At 38.3% G+C, this 14,779-nt stretch overlaps 1 long non-coding RNA gene across 1 annotated transcript; it reads right to left on the bottom strand.

Annotated features, from left to right (window-relative positions):
* Positions 1 to 7,374: 7,374 nt before the first annotated feature.
* Positions 7,375 to 7,955, bottom strand: LOC125370557. The gene is made up of 3 exons (XR_007216605.1): positions 7,754 to 7,955; positions 7,594 to 7,677; positions 7,375 to 7,516 (listed from the first exon to the last, which is right to left on the bottom strand). It is a non-coding gene; the product is annotated as an uncharacterized LOC125370557 (long non-coding RNA).
* Positions 7,956 to 14,779: the final 6,824 nt, after the last annotated feature.

Below are 14,779 nucleotides of genomic sequence, written 5' to 3'. Positions count from 1 at the left end.
GAAGAAATGGCCAATGAAAGAGCTAACAAACAAGACATTGAGATCTTGAAAAATGCTGTCATCAATGACTTGAGGTGTGTGATTGGGGAAGAGCTCCAGCAACTCTTAGCTGGGATGGTTACAAACCAAGCCCCACCTACTGCTCATATTGCATTGGTTAATCCCCCTATTGTTATTGACCCGGCTGTGGTAGCCTCTAAGGCCGCTACAACTGCTGCTGCAGCCAATACTAATGTCGGTGCTGAAGACCCAGCTAAAAGGGGAGTACCCTAGAATTTTTAAGACTTTGATGAGTTCATGCTAGACCAGGCTAAGAGGGAGACTTCCCTTTCCACCAATGAAGCTGTGAGTAGTCTGAGTGTCCGACTTGGGAAGATGCAGGGTATGCTGGAAATCAAGGATTTTTAACTAACCTATGATTTTAAAGACCTAGTTTTGACAGGGGAGGACAAGCTGCCTATAAAGTTCAGAATGCTAGAGATAAACAAGTTAAACAGGATTAGTGACCTAAAGGTTCATCTAAAGTAGTATGTAACCATCATGGGAACTACTCAATTGAGTAGAACCTAGATTGTTAAGTTGTTTATGCTGTCACTTGAAGGGCCCGTTGTCAACTGGTAACATGGTCTGGAAAAATCCTCCAAAGCTGAATGGCATGATTTATGCAATTTTTTTATCAAGTAGTATGACTATAACACTCATTTGGAAGTATCAATCAGGGATCTTGAATCCACTAAGCAGAAGCCAAATAAGTCCTTCTTTGATTCCCTAACTAGATGGAGGAATAAAGCGGGATTGATGAAGAACAAGCCCTCTGAAAAGGACCAAGTTCGTATGGTGATCTGAAATATTCTTCTTGGATGGGTTGAAAGGTTGCAAATGATGAACCTTAAAACATTTATAGATCTGTGTGATGATGGGCTCGTTACCGAGAGATAAAGAATATGAAAAGGCTGTGGAGACTGAGGAGTAGGGCAACCACAGGTGGGGGCGAGGACCTTGGATGTAAATATTATGCAACAACCAAGAAAGTTTTCCAACTTCAAATAAACTCTCTAAGATCTTTGAAAGATTGGTTCAGAATGGCATGCTCCAACCTACCACCCTAAAGAACCCACGAGCCACCCTACATGCAATGCTTGACATATAAGTGACACCAACACATCAATAGAATTCCACCAAGCACCTAGCCACCACACTGACAATTGTATTCGGCTAAAACATGAAATCCAGGACCTTATTGATGCTAAAAAGCTAACAGACCCTAACCAACCCTGGAAGGAACCCCTGCCAAATTATAACAGACCATTACTTCCTCCCCGAACTAAGTGTCCGCAGTTAACCACGATTTCAAATAAGAGGAGATCATGAACTCTTTTGTAGACCTACTTCAAACTAGGAAGAAGCCAAACTAGATAGCCCATAAAGAATCTTCACCGAGCTGGGGGGCACCACTATTTGTGGTATTCCGACACTTAAAATGGAGCGGGAAGCTAAAGCCCCAATCTCTAAAAGACAGTCCTAAGCCTCATAATGGTTAGTATTGTGAGTGTCACCAGGTCTTTGGGCATGTGATGGACCAGTGCAGCCGTCTCAAGCACGAGATTCAAGACTTAATCGACTTTGGAGAATGGGAGGTTGAGCAGCTTCCTCGATATGAGTGTAAAGACTTACTTGGGCAGCCCTTGGGAGAATATAACTTCAAGGTTCGATATTCGAGGCCACCCTCGACCGATATTCGAATTGAGGATATTGTGCCAAGTGGTTGAGGATTAGATGACAATTAAACCACTTGTAAGCCTTGTCTCCTAGAGGTTTCAAAAGAAGGGGAAAAGAAGTCGGTCATGGCTATCCACATCTAATATAGCTCTAGGGATGAGAATGAGGTCCAAGACACCGAGGCCAAGGACATTTGGGTAGATAGTGATTTTGAAACTGAGCCATTGGGTAAGGGTAACGAAGCTGGGGTACAAGAGCTGAAGCAAGAGAAGCAAGCACTTGAGGATAGGGATACCGTGTTATTAGAATGGTGGAAAAAGGAGAAAATATAACCGATATTTGGGAACTGCTAATGCATTCATCGAACCATAGAAAGGCTTTAATTTAGCCCTTATCTGGTACAAGTGTTAGCATAATAGCTATCGTAAGGAGATGATCAAAACAGTAATTGACAAGACCACCGGGATGATCACCTTCTTGGATGAAGACCTACCACTTGAGGGAAGAGACCACAATAAGGCCCTCTACATAGCAACATAAGTAAAAGGGAAGAGAACCCCATGTTTGATGGTTGATGACGGGTCAACTATCAACGTGTCTCCTTCTAGCATACTGCTTAAACTGAAGATGAGAAAGCTGGGGCCGGAATAGACAGAGAAGATAGAAAAAGAGGTCGCAAAGCAGGTTAAGGCCAATTTTCTCGATATGGTTGACTAGCCCGAATAGTTGGCAAACATTGTTCCAGTCCCGAAGAAGGGTGGTAAGATTCGAATATGTGTAGATTACAAGGACTTAAACAAAGCATGCCCTAAGGACGACTTTCCTCTTCTCCACATAGATCTAATAGTCGACAGTGCCGCTTTGAATGCGATGTACTCCTTTACAAACTGTTTCTCTAGGTACAATAAGATCATGATGGCAGTAGTGGATAAGCTGAAGACGTCGTTCATCACCAAATGGGGAACATACTGCTACAAGGTTATGCCTTTTGGACTAAAGAACACTGGGGCAACTTATCAGAGACCAGTCACTACCTTGTTTCACGACATGAAGCACAAGAAGGTGGAGGTGTATGTTGATGGCATGATGGTAAAGTATGAAACAAGGGAAGGGCATTTTCAAGCTCTTGATAAGTTTTTAAGACAAGTGGAAAGATATAACCTAAGACTCAACCCAAAGAAGAGCGTATTCATAGTTACATTAGGGAAGCTGTCTGGGAATATAGTGAGTCAGTGGGGCATAGAGATCGATTTAGAAAAAGTCAAGGCTATTCAAGAGATGCCGATGCCGAAGACTGAGAAAGAAGTCATAGGTTTCTTGGGACACTTACAATACATCAGCAAGTCCATTCCAAGCTCACAATGGTATGTGATTCTATCTTTAAACTTTTAAGGAAACATCAGCCCATTGTATGGAATGAACACTGTTAAAGGGCCTTTGATAGAATCAAAGGAGTATCTAATGAAGCCGCCGGTAGTCAAGTAGCCGAAGGATGGCAAGCCGTTGATCCTTTACATGGCCTTGGAGGAGGAAACTCCAGGGGTAATAGGAGTGCAGTGTAGACCCAATGATGTAGAGCATGCGGTCTATTATCTCAGTAAGAAGTTGCTTCCTTACGAGTCAAAATATAAACTCATGGAAAAGACGTGCCTAGCCATGATATGGGCTACAAGGAGGTTGAGGCACTGCTTTCAGTCTTATAAGGTGCAGGCAATTTCAAAAATAGACCCTTTGAAGTACTTATTTGAAGCTCCATCTCTTACAAAGAAGCTAGCTAGATAGTTGTGCTCTTAACAAAAATTGATATTGAGTACATCATTAAGAAGGTAGTCAAGGGTAGGATTGTAGCTGAGTTTCTACCTAAGAACACGATCGAAGGAGACGACCCTTGGCATTTAAAATTTCTTGATGAGAATTTAGGGGTAATCGAGATCCAAGAGTGGAAGATGTACTTCGATGGAGCTGTGAACACGAGAGGTGCAAGCTTAGGAGTAGTATTGATCACGCTTGAAGGGGAGATGTTGTTGATTGACAAGAGATTAGACTTTAAAGTGACCAATAACATGGCAGAGTTTGAAGCATGTCTTTCTGGATTAGAAGCAGCCATGGTAGCAGAAGCTTGGCATTTGACGTTCTACGAAGACTCTATGCTAGTAATCCAACAAGCCCTCGAGAAATGGAAAGTAAAAAAAAGAGGTTGAAGCCGTACATCAACTATCTCAAAACATTAGTGTGTAACTTCTCTAAGTGTTCCTTTGTACATTTGTCTCGGGATGAGAATCAGATGGCGTATGCGCTAGCTACTTTGTCGTCTATGTGGGTCCGTCCCTTGTAACTTCTGATGAAGCCTGTGGTGATCGTGAAATCAGGTGCACCTTGTTATCAAGGGGATCGGGTAATGCAAGTTCAGATGGGACTAGAGGAGAAGCCATAGTTCTATAATTTGAAGAAGTTCATAGAAAGCAGGGAATATCCAAAAGAAGCGAGTGCTAAAAAAGGTACACGCTGTGAATTCAAGCTAGGAACTACTTTAGCCATGACAGAGTCTTGTATAGAAGAATGGTGTCGAGTGTACAACTCTGATGTGTGATTAAAGTAGAAGCTCAAGCAGTGATGGAGGAAATGCATAGAGGAGTATGTAGGCGTCATATGAACGACATAGTGTGGACCACAAAGATCATGCGGTAAGGTTATTACTCGTTAAAAATGGAAAAGGATAGTATAGCATTAGTGAGGAAATGCCGAGAATGCCAACTGGATAATGACTTAAGTCACGTGCCTCCAACCGAGCTACACAACTTAATGTCTTCTTAGCCTTTTGCAGCTTGGGGAATCAACATCATCAGAGAAATAAAACCTCCTTCGAATGGTCATAGGTTCATAGTCGTAGCAATTGACTACTTTTCAAAATGGGTTGAAGCCGAGTCATTCACTACCGTGGGGGCAAGGCACATAGGCAGATTTATAGAAAGGAACTTGATATGCAAATACAAAGTCCTGTGTCATGTCGTGACAGATAATGGGGTATAGTTCATGGGTGAGATAGTAGACCTGCTAGCGGAATAAAAGATCGAGCATCACAGGTCTTCTCCGTACAGACCTCAGGCGAATGGAGCGGTAGAAGCAGCCAACAAGAATCTGAAGAAAATACTTTCGAAGATGATAAGGAATCACCAGGACTGGTTATTTCGATTACCTTTTACACTTTGGGGATATCGGACAACCAAGAGAACATCGATTGGGCAAACACCATATTCTATGGTTTATAGGACTGAAGTAGTTTTGCCAATTGAGTTAAAGTTGAAGTCTTTGAAAGTTGAATTGGAGGTTGAAATACCAGAATAGCAGTAGGTTGAGCAAAGATATCAACAATTGGCTTTAGTTGATGAGAAAATAATGAAAGCCCTATACCACACGCAGTTATATCAGAAAAGGATAGCCAAGGCATTCAATAAGAAAGTAAAGCCAGGAAAGATCAGAGCTAGTGATCTAGTATTGAAGCATACAAGACCTGCTGCATTCGACCCGAGAGGGAAGTTCAAGCCGAATTAGGAAGGCCCATACTTGGTAAAGAAGATCTTGCCATGAGGTGCTGCTAAGATCGCAGACTTGGAGGGGAACAAGTTCATTGAGCCAATCAACATAGATAGTCTCAAGAAATACCATGTATAATGAAAAGTAAAAATGATAATTAAATAATAGAAAATATGGCATGTTGATCGGAAAACCTGAAAAGGCTAGTCAGGCAAAAGTCAGGGAAAAAGAGAGAAAATAATCAGCTAGAAAATCTAAAAAGACTAGCTGATAACAGGAGTTATATTATAAGAAATCAAAATGTACTCGTCTAGGTTTTTACTAAATAAATGAAATTATTTAGAATTGTTATTAAACATATATTGTATGTTTATCATTTTACGCACTAACTAAAAGAAAAGAAAAACTAAAAGTTCTAAGCAAAATAAATGAGATCTAAAAAGAAGCATAATCATTTTATCTTCTCATCCTCTTCGCATCTGCATCGGCATTCTTAAATAGAGCAGCTAGTTCTCGAGTCTCTTGAATCGGGCAAAGCCAAGAGAAGTGGAAATCTGAAGCTGAACCTAAGCCTTGAAGTCTTTATTGGTGGCCAAATTGCCCTCGAAGTCAAGGTTTCACTCTATGTCTTGATGGGGCCACAGTCTCTCGATCTTATCTAGAAAATCTTGTCTGAGAGGGAAGCCTTTGAATTCAAGTGGGAATTCCAAGATCCGTTGCTTTTGCCTATATTGGCAGTAAAGTCTCCAAGGAGTGTAGAAAGTGGATGCTCAGAGCCCGAGTAAGGGTACACAATCATCGTACACCATGAGCGTGACATGCTTGATTCTCCACCAAGGGCAAGTCCAGGGAATAAGCATGTCTGGAACGCCTTTCATCCAGAAAATCCAGTCATCCTTACCTCGTGAGGTAACGATAGAATGGGTCTTCACGTACTTCAGCTCATACTTATTGATATCCCTCGAGATGGTTAATATTTGAAGCTTCTCCCATAGCCAGATTTGTAAAAAGAGGTAAATAATAATAAAAAGAAAAGAAAGAAACAAAGAAGCTAAGTTGAAAACCTGAAAGGGCGGCTTAGGCAAAAGTTAAGGCAAAAAATCAAAAAGTAAAGAAAAGAAATTTGGATGTATACTTGTAAGAGAACGAGGCTGCCACCAAACTATTAATGGGTTTTATACATGTCTAACCAAATTATGGTTTCAGCCAAGATGACTAGAATTGGACCTGCTCGTGTTTCATCTTGTCAATAATGGTATATCTCTTTTTCCTTAAGAAGTTAGTAGAAATTGGGCAAGAAAGCAAAAGCCCAGGATCTAGATCCAAGAAGGCGTGCCCTTCTCCTTCTCACAACTAAAGATCAATGAAGTAAGGGTAATGTACTCGCCAATAGAATGGGAAAGTACCTCAACTAGTGGCATGTCGAATAAATCCATTAGTTTGCCAGGAAAGGGCTCATTAAGTTTTGGGAAGAAGATGAAATATGTACAATCCATGGGAATGCCATGAATAGTAGAAGATTCTTCAATCATAGGGCACAACTCTTGTCCATTGAATCTAAAAACATGGTCCCTTGAACATCAGAAGTTGACAGCAGAGTGGAGGAACCTATAATCAAGCTTGGTGTGTTACATGGCCTTGAAGGATGAAAGATGGAATTTCCTAAGTTTGATTATCATCACCAGTTAGGGTATGAAGAAGAGTTTGTAGGTTTTTAGTGCTTTTTTGAGACATATTTTTTGACTTTTGAAATATGAAATTGTGTTTGAGAAAGTAGGAAAGGCTCATGGTTTATATAGGCCTTAAATCAGTGTCTAAGTCGGACTCTGCAACCGTAGAGCCGATCGGCACTATGTATGGAGGATCGGCTGTATGGCCTCCTGGTGTGATTTTTGGCCCAGTTTTGGCAGTTTATTGGGCTCTCACTTGATTTTCAGTGCACACAAGTTCATACAAATGCAATATTAAAGGGAAATGAGCAAAATATAGACAATTCAAATGCCAAAATCACATTTTATATCTTCAAAAGTCAAAAGTCTAAAAGATTTTCAAATTCTACAAGCAATAAGAAGAAAAATACAAGGAAAGAATCAAAAGCTAGAGTTCTCTTCCGAAGACCCCCCCATCTCGTCATCCGAGTCAGTATCCATTTATTGGGTCTGTAAGACTGATACCTAAAGAGTTAGTGTGTCAATTCGATGTTGCTAAGTGTCAAAATGACGTTGTGGGTCATCCAATTGCCCCTATAGCCCTCATAGTCCCTCTATTAAAAATTAAAAAGGAGATTAGTTAGCACATTGTATATATGCATACATACATATTGCATGTCATTTTTCTTACCTGCCAGTCCTTGCTGAGGATGAAGAACTGCCTCCTCGCAGCGCCGATAAATTGATGTACGTGCTCGAAATGATCCCTCTAAGTCTATAGTTGTATATATATGTCACTAGCCTTTCAAGAAAACAAAGAGGTGAAAACATAGAAGAAAAGAGTAGCTTACATGAATGCAAGTGCCCGGAGTGAATTCCAGAGGGAGGCACTGCTTCATGGCAAGTTGGTGCTCCATCACATCGTATGGGCTCTAGTATGAAACCATCGGATCAGGAAGGAATCAGACAATCCTTAGAACCACATTAGACATGGCCGTAAGAGGTGCGTCAAAGGCTACACCGATAGAAGAGCCCGCGATATAGGAAGGCTTGGAGCGTTGGGAGGACCATCCCTTAATCGACTCACTGACATAAGCTGGTGGATGGGCGTAAAATAAATGATTAAGAAAGCGACAAGAGGGATTCCAATGCGTAGAAAAATACAAGCTACGCGTCATCCAGGCGACCCTAATAGCGGGGATGAACAAAGTGTAGTTTATCCGCCATGAGATGGTGAGTGGGCTATACTATTCCTTTCCAACAAGATTTGTTGTCCAGAACATGAAAAGAGGAGGGGATAATAGGACCCAATGCCTACTAAGGCCTCGCTCCCAGCTGTAGATCCTCTCTCCTAAGTACCGGGCAAGCACAGGGCGGAGGTGTCGACTGGATCTCTCTCGGGTTAGGCGAAGACAACATATAGGACTCCTATTGGCTGCGCTCTCCTAGCCAATCACTTTCAATCTGAAAACCAGAAAAGGTAAGTAACAATATAAATGAAGCATGAATATAAGTAATGAAGTATGACCTATCCTGGGTCAGTGGTCCACGGTGCATGACCCGAGACCACTACAGGAAGTAGGTCACCGCTCGAGCCCTATGACTCTGGCGAGGAAAAGCCTGTGAGGTGAAGATGGGCTGTGAGCCCATTAGAAGGCCGATCTCTAGGGTCCAAACCTACAAAACACAGAGTTAGCATTCACCGTGTTTGTAAAAAAACTAAGAAAAAGAAATCAAAGCACAACTTACGTGGATCGTATGCCAAAAACTGCAGATCCTCTTACTGCCTGGGACGGAATGTCCATCTAATGGTACAAATATGCCAGAGCCATAGATCCCCAATTGTAAAAAGAGACCTGCTCCAAATCTCACAATGGTGCTAGATAGTGGAAGTTCAAGGAGTTCCCCAAGTCACTGAGTAATGTTATACCGAAGAGGTACACTAAAAAAGCTCGGGCCATCTAATCAACCCTCTAAGCATTTCGAGGAATGAAACCTTGGTAATTGAGAGGGATGCCATGATAAGAGATGCATTGCGAGTTCTTGAACGTCGGCAAGAATTCGAGCAAGTCAATGATAAAGTGCTCTGAGACGTCGGAACGTTGGTAGTGGATCGCATCGTCGAATGGCATAGGCATGCGGGAGAAGAGTCGATACCAGCATAAGACACAAAAGAAAAGGAGGAGAAATCAATCTCAGCCGAGTGTGGAAGGTATGACTCGTGTCTATCCATCTCTCAAGCAGGGCCTAGATAGAAGTATGATCAAACCTCCTAGTGACTGATGGGAATGTGGCTATGAACTGATGAAAGCCGATGTCTCCTATTCTGGCTTGAATTGAGCTAGGAAGCCCGTCGAACAACTCGCAAGCGCCATAGAATTTCTAGCGAATCGGATCGACACAACATCACCTTAGAATGTCAAAACACAAGTATTTAAACATCACGTGCATACAAAAAGACCCCAAAGAGGTAAGTACATGTCTATCTAGTGTTATTTTTTTAATTTTCTTACAATTCTTCATATATTTCGGACAAATAACACATATATCTACTCTCTAAGTTGCAGAAAATAAGGTTGAAGCCAAGAAATTACCTCCCCGACGGCTAGAAATGCGCAGTGGGTGTTTAATTTTGCTATAAGTAGAATCTCTTCTCCCTTCACAAGCCCAAGATCACGAGAAATTAGAGCAAAAATCTCCCATTTTAGTACAATCGGGTGCGTCCAGTAAATGTAGAAGATGAGCTTGCCATTTTGAGACTGATTTCACATAAATTGGTTAAGAATTGGGAGAGAAATTGTAGGAAGAGTGAACAAGGATTTTGAAAGAAAAGTAAGGAAAATGGGTAAAGAGGAAGAAATATGGATATAAGCCTATACATAAGTCTACAAAAGACACATCGAAGCCCAGTTGGCACCCCGAGGGGGAATTTTCGCGAAAATCACAAGTTTAGTCCATGACCCATCAAAATTATGTTTTAGTCCCTAGATGGGCCAAATATCGGTGTAGCTTCCAGAAAAGCATTAAGATGAATCAAACTATGCTCCGAGGTGGGAAATTTTAACTTAAAATACTTGGAAGTGGAGAATTACCAAATTGACCTGAAGCGGCAAATTATATCCTATGATGGAAAATAGTGAGAGGAAAGTCTCTGCAATCATAAATTCAACGGGCATGGTTCCATATTCAATGGGTGTAGCTCATAATTCAACGGGCATAGTTCCCAAATAGCAAGCGAAGTCCTAAATCGAAGCAGGCGAAGTCCTCAATCGAAGCAGGTGAAGTCCTCAACCTAAGTAGGTGAAGTCCTCAACCTAAGTAGGCGAAGTCCATAACCTAATCAGGCAAAGTCTTCAATCGAAGCAGGCGAAATCCTCAACCCAACCAGGCGTGGCCCCCACACCGAATCAACAATCGAAGTTTGAGTTTAAGAGGCGTGGCTTCTACAGCTCATATATTCTTTTGCTATATCCTTGATGACTATGACTTGTCTCAATTTATGTAACGCATTGTATGCTCATAAACTTTGAGAAACCGAGGGCAGCTGTCAGCATCCTTTTTTTAGATCTAGATATCGAAGGAAATACGGATAACCCTATGATTAAAGTCACTACCTTCTTGGGTCTTAGGAGATGAAGGATAAGCGAATCTGAGGCTAAGGTTGAGGTTCCAGTTGGAATTACCTTTTTAAAATTAATTTAGACTCAATTATTAAGGAAAATATAGTTATATGGTTAAAATGGTAGTTTTCACAAATTTAGGGACCTAATATTTTTAAACTTTTCCTGTGTAGAGCCAATCGACTCTAGACATTGCTTATTAGGTTTTTTGCAATCTGACGTTATTTTTTCGACGATTTTACATCCAGGTACATATTCTAAAAGGTTTTGACGATAATTATGATTTTTAATGATAATTATTTAAATTTCAAAAATTAAATTTGAAAATTTATCAATATTATTCTTAAAATTATCGTTTCCCTTAGGGTTTTCCTTGAAACCCTACTTGAAATCCTATCTTTATAAATACAAAGAGGTGATTAAGGATGATTTTGATGTATTTTGATATTCTATATTAGTTTCTAGGTCTTTTTCCTTCGCAATTGTAGTTGTAGGCCGAGTTGTAATAATTAGGTTTATTTTCTGCCCTTTTATTTTGTTTATTTTGCTTACTGTATTATCAAATATGTGTTCTATGATTGATTAATTAAAATGGGCCATAAAGACTTAGGGTTAAAACTAGATCCTACATGAATATTTTAGTCTAATAGGCTAACTAACATTTCCTGGGCCTAAAATCTAAGTAGACTTAGCAGGCCTTGGCATGCTTTAGTTAAGATTGGGCTTCATTAGAATTAGGATCACAATGAATGGCTCTTACCATAATAAGTAGTCAATTAGGTTTAAAGGCTGGAAATCAAAAGCATAATATGTAATTAGTCTAGACTATGTGGGCTACATACATAATTAACTAGTAAATTAGGCTAACAACTCCAACATGGGCTCGGCTTGAATAAAATAGGCTAGACTTAGGTAAATTATGTGTATTGTTTTGGAATGCATGTGTATAAATTACTTGCATTTATAGTGAATGATTTGTTAAACAATAAAATTAAAGACTAATATACACAAATAAGGAAGTCAGCTTCCGGATCCATCTCTGCATTTGTGTCGTAAGCTTCCTTATAGAATATGAGAAATGCCACTCATTAGTAAAAGTGTTCTGGTGATGCTAGTCTCAATGACTAGTTAGCGTGTTCTCGAAACCGCTGCCCATAGGTAGTCTCACCAAAGTTTATACTTTATATTGCTAATGAATTTTGGAAAGAGATAACTGGCTTAGACAAGAAATTTGTGGCATATGTTTTTAAGGGTTCAGATATTAAGAGTCATGCTCTAAGCTATATGTATCTCTTTATGACTTAATACATTATTTAAGAAGGGTAAAAGTCATAGGGCAATTACTTCGTCCGAGTTGTTCTTGATGTGGTACATGGTACATGAAACAAAGGTTAATACAAGTTGGTGGCTTTGTGAAAAATTTGAGCAGGTAGCTAAACAAGATTCAAGGGATATTTTTATTAGTTGTTTGATAATGCACATTGTTGAATTTCTCAGTCTGTTTGATGTCACTAACTTGTTTACCATAGTGTTAAAAATAATATAATTCCTTGATCTTTCAACTATAACTAAGATGCATTTAGTCAAGAAGATCGATGAGGATTGGTATTTAATCGATAATTAAGGAAACCAATAGATGAGTCATCAAAGGAGGATAACGAGGACGCAGTGGATGCAGACCAACCACAATCGTCTGTCTCCAATGAGCAACTGATGCATAAGATGGAAATCATTGAGAATCGCCAAATCTTATTAGAGGATATAATGTAAGAGATGAGGATTGAATTACGTGGTTTCTTTACTTTTCTAGGCTATGATCCTACGACACCACTTATTATTTTAATTTCATTATTATGTAGTCTGTTGCACTTGAAACTTATTTTATTTCTCTATTTTATTATTGTTAGGACGATAATGTTTTTTCCATTACTTTCTATTTCTCTTTCTCTTATTTTAAATGGTTAATTGACAATTTTAGTTTATAATCAAATTTCTTTTGTGGTGCTTTTGTTTTATGCCTTTGGATTCTACCAACAACAAGTTGATTTTCAAGAAATTCTTTGTTTTTAATTTATGTTGTAAACATTAAGGAAAAATATTTGTTATGAGTTTGGGGTTGTTTTTAGGTTTAGCATCATGTTTTTAGACAATTTTTCTTTTTATTACTAAATTCAATTTTTAATTTTTGTGTTGCATTTTGCTTTTGGTTGATGGTTAGACTTTGTATATACTTTGTGTTTATTCATTCAATATTTGAAGTGTATTGTTAAAGTTGATGCATTTTCATATTTCATATATATTGCTTTTAGTGTTGAAGTTGAGATGAATCCAGATCTGAATGCCTAAGAATTGAATTGTGGAGACTAATTTTGTGAGGTTTTATGCCAAAGGCTATTTTTGTGAGAGGATTAATTTTGTTTACTTCCCAAACACTTTTTACATTATTCTTAATTGCTAGAAAATCTCTTTAGGTTTTGCATTGGATGTTAGAATTCTATCTAAAAAAGTTATGTTATTTATGCATATTATTCTAGTTGAGTGGATTGAGTAGAAATTATTGAATATATGGCTACCTTACTATATGATTTGTCTCTATTTATTTAATGCATTTGCATGCTCATAAATTTCAACAAATCGGGACAGCTGTCAGCACCCCTTTTTCATATCCAAATATAAAAAGAAAAACAGAAAACTCTTATTAAAGTTACTGCCTTCTTAGGTCTCGAGAGGTGAAGGACAAACAAATCCGAGGCTAGGGTCGAAGTTAATCCACCTAGAATTATCTATTTGAAATCAATTTGGATCTAATTGTCAGAAAAATTAAGTTTGAAGGTCAAAACAGTAGTTTTTACAAATTCAGGGACCTACTTGAGCTTTTCCAAACTTCCTCTAGAGCCGATTTAGATTTTGGCACTTCGACATAATCTTTTGTGATGATTTCACATCTAGATACATATTCTAGAAGGTTTCCTAAATGATAATCATCATTTTAATCGATAATTATTTAAATTTTAAAAATAAAATGAGATATTTATTGAAATATGCCTAAAATCTATCTCTTTCTTTGAGGTTTCCCTTGAGATCCTACTTTGATAAATAGAAAGAGATGTTTAGGGTTTTGAAGGGGAATCAAGAACTAAAAATTGGCAGTGAGTGAGATCAATATTTGAGAGACACTGAGAAAGAAAAAATACAGAGAAAAACCAAAGAAGAAAGAAAGAAAAACATTGTCGATCTGATAGAGGATCTAAACCACTTAAGAAAGAACATTTTTAGAAAATAAGACATTAAAGAAAGAATCATTTTTAGAAACTATTTCTAAATTGATATAAGTTTTTTTAAGTTAGATCCAGCACTGGATTCCTACCCAGTCTTCGACTCAACTGCATCCTCATTGCCTAAGACTTGCAAATCCATCATTCACGGTGACAACCTGAGGGTTCCTTCAATTATACATTCACCATCATTATAAATCGGTTCCTTCGTTCCTTTTTGTTTTCTTTTCGTTATTTATTCTTAGAAACATGATTAGGACTTTGATTTATGATCAGCATGATTAGATTAGGGTTTTTATGAATATGCATCTTAATAGGGTTTTGAATCTGATAATAAGAACTTAGGGTTTTGAAATCTGATATTTTGCCAATTAGAGTTTTAGATTTAATTGGAAACATGTTATAGGATTGATATTTATATGTATTTTTCTATTATGATTAGGTAATTAAACCTGTTAAATATGATTTTCTTGATTTATTCTATCATCTGTTAGTTTACTATACTTAGGGTTTTTTATCAATTTAAGGTTTTGATCATTCAATTAGCTTTTATTACTTTTATTTTAATGTTTTTATCTTATTTTCTTTTATTCTAATCGATTTTAATGCTTATGCATGTGAAATTCGGCTTTGGGAATGCGAAATTGTACTGACGGATGACGAAAATTAGCTTGGAAACCCTAGAGCTGATCGGCTCAATGCACAGCCAATTGGCTCTGCATTGAGCCGATTGGCTCTAAACATAGAGTCGATCGGTAGTTCATGCCCAACCAATATTCTTTTTTGCTTTTTGAACAATTTTTGATGTATTTTTGGCTTCTGTATAGTTTTTAGGTCTTTTCTTATTCGCAATTGTAGTTGTAGGCAAGTTGTAATAATTAGGTTTTCCTTTCTGCTTTATTTTGCTTATTCTTATTTATTGTATGTAATTAATATGATTATGTGATTGATTAATTAAAATGGGCCACATAAACCCTAAAAA

The sequence above is a fragment of the Ricinus communis genome, chromosome 7 (assembly GCF_019578655.1).
Source record: "Ricinus communis isolate WT05 ecotype wild-type chromosome 7, ASM1957865v1, whole genome shotgun sequence".
Lineage (NCBI taxonomy): Eukaryota > Viridiplantae > Streptophyta > Magnoliopsida > Malpighiales > Euphorbiaceae > Ricinus > Ricinus communis.
Note: the sequence above shows the minus strand (reverse complement) of the source record. Positions and strands in the feature narration are given on the sequence as shown.